Here is a 2,500-nt window from a genome sequence, read left to right as displayed (position 1 = left end):
TCTCTGGGGTCCGGGAGTTTCTCCAGATATGGGGCCAGTCTGTAGTCTCTCTGTAGACTCCGGTACGTGTTCAGTTTCTGTGAGTTGTTGATATCATTCTTCTAGTCACTGACATACCTCTCCTGGCCTTCTTCTGCCGTCTTCCTGATTCCGGCTTTTGTCAGGTTGTTGTGATTGGTGTTCTGGTCCGGTTGGGTTTGGCTTGGCTGTTCCGAGGGTTCTGGTTTTTCTGTTTCACCTACATGTATCAGGGCTTTATGGTGATGGGAGCTTGGATTGCTCCTATGCAGGTGAGCCCGGAAGGACAGCGCCCTCTTTATAACTGTTAGGTGTAGAGGGAATCTGCCCAGCTCGGCCCGACAAGCACTGTTGGAGGTGCTCCGATGGACCTGGAGAAGGTGCTTGCAGAATTCCAGGTGGAATATTTCTGTTGGACTGGAATCCCACCTTGACCAGTCTGGGTAGGTGTGGGGACCCCAGACTTCGCTGCCATACAGGAGGATTGGGGCGATGATGGAGTCGAAGATTTTTAGCCAGACCCTCACTGGTGGCTTCAGATGGTAGAGTTTCCTTTAGATGGCATAGAAGGTTTTGCAGGCCTTGTCTTTCAGGGTCTCAATGGCTTGTTTGAAGCTCCCTGACCGGTGAATCTCTAGGCCCAGGTAGGTATATTTGTCCGTTCCTGTGAGGTCGCAGTTGTTGAGGACAAATGATGGGTGCTGTTCTGATTTTCTCTTTCTCCTCTGGAACACCATGGTGTTGGTTTTCTTTAGGTTGACCGGTAGAGCCCAGGTGGAGCTGAATTTCTCTAGGATTTTCAGGTTGTCCTGGAGGCCTTTCTCGGTTGGTGACAGCAGCAGCAGGTCATCTGCATACAGCAGGAATTTCACCTGCGTGTCGTGGAGGGTGAGACCTGGTGCTGAGGAGGATTCCAGGACGGTAGCCAGCTCGTTGATGTAAATGTTGAAGAGTGTTGGACTTAGGCTGCAGCCTTGTCTGACCCCGCGGTTCTGCTGGAAATAAGCCGTTCTTCTGCCGTTCACACTCACGCTGCAGCGGTTCTCGGTGTAGGAGCTTTTGATGACATCATAGGTCTTTCCTCCTATTCCGCTCTCCAGCAGTTTCAGGAATAAGCCCGGGTGCCACACTGAATCAAAGGCCTTTTTAAAGTCCACAAAGCAGGCGTATATCTTCCCATTCTTTGTATTGTAGACGTGTCTCTGAATGAGGTTGTGCAGAGTGTAGATGTGGTCAGTGGTTCGGTGGTTCGGCATGAACCCTGCTTGGCTCTTGCTGAGGACGTTGTGCTCGGTGAGGAAGGTGAGGATCCTCTTGTTCAGGATACTGTTGAACAGTTTTCCCAGGTTGCTGCTGACACATATGCCTCTGTAGTTGGCTGGGTCATACCTGTCCCCACTCTTGTGGATGGGTGTGATGAGGCCTTGGTTCCAGGTACGAGGGAAGTAGCCAGCGCTCAGCACAATATTGAAGAGTTTAACCATTGCAGCCTGTATTTCTGGTGGGCTGTACTTCAGCATTTCTGGTAGGATTCCATCCAGGCCACCGGCTTTTCTACATCTTATGGAGGAGAGTCTCTCGGCTACTTCCTGTAGTGTTATAGGTGTATCCACCGGGTTTTGGAAGTTTTTGATTTTTTCCTCCATTGCTTTTAGTTTCGCCATTATGTTTTCCTGTTCTTGGCTTAGCTCTTCCTTTGGAATGTCTTTATAGAGGTCTCTGAAGTATTGGAGCCAGAGGTTGCCATTTTGGATATGGGTGTTGTTTTTCTTGTCTTTGGTGCCCATGTGGTTCCATAGTTCCCAGAAGGAGTTGTCTTGGAGGGCGTCTCGGAGTTGGTTAAGCTTGGTAGAGATGTAACTCTGCTTCTTCCTCCTGAGGAGGGTTTTGTACTGCCTTTGTATGGAGTCATAGGCTTCCCTCAGACCCAGGTGGTTGGGGTCTCTGTGTTTCTTGTTGGAGGCTGTTCTCAGGGTCTTCCGTACAGCTTTACATTCTTTGTCAAACCAGCCATTGACCTGTGTTTCTTTTGGTCTCTTGTAGTCGACTTTTTTAAGGTCGGACAGTCTGGCCATTGCGTAGAATATATTGTTGAGGTCCTTTGCGGCTTGGCTCACTCCCTCTGGGTTTGGCTTGTACTTGAGGTTGTAGAAGTGGTGCAGCATCCGCTGTATTTCAGGTCTGCTGGAAGCTTCTTTATACTTTAGTGCCGACATTTTGGACCATTTATAGGATGGAGGCCGGGTGAAGAGGCCGCTCTGCTGTGGCTTCTGAGTGGATGGTTTCTCTGTAGATTTCATGTACAGAAGAAGTTGGCTGTGGTCTGACAGGTGCGTTTGTGGGGTGACTATGAGGGCGCTGACATCTGCCAGGTTCAGATCTGTAATGGCGTAGTCTACTACACTCCTCCCTACATGGGAGTTTAGTGTATACCTTCCTAAGGAGTCACCCTTGCTTCGTCCATTAAGGATATGAAGTCCTA

Source organism: Ranitomeya variabilis, chromosome 5 (genome assembly GCF_051348905.1).
Source record: "Ranitomeya variabilis isolate aRanVar5 chromosome 5, aRanVar5.hap1, whole genome shotgun sequence".
NCBI classification, from domain to species: Eukaryota; Metazoa; Chordata; class Amphibia; order Anura; family Dendrobatidae; genus Ranitomeya; species Ranitomeya variabilis.
The sequence above is the reverse complement of the archived record's forward strand: the minus strand, read 5'-3'. Positions refer to the sequence as shown.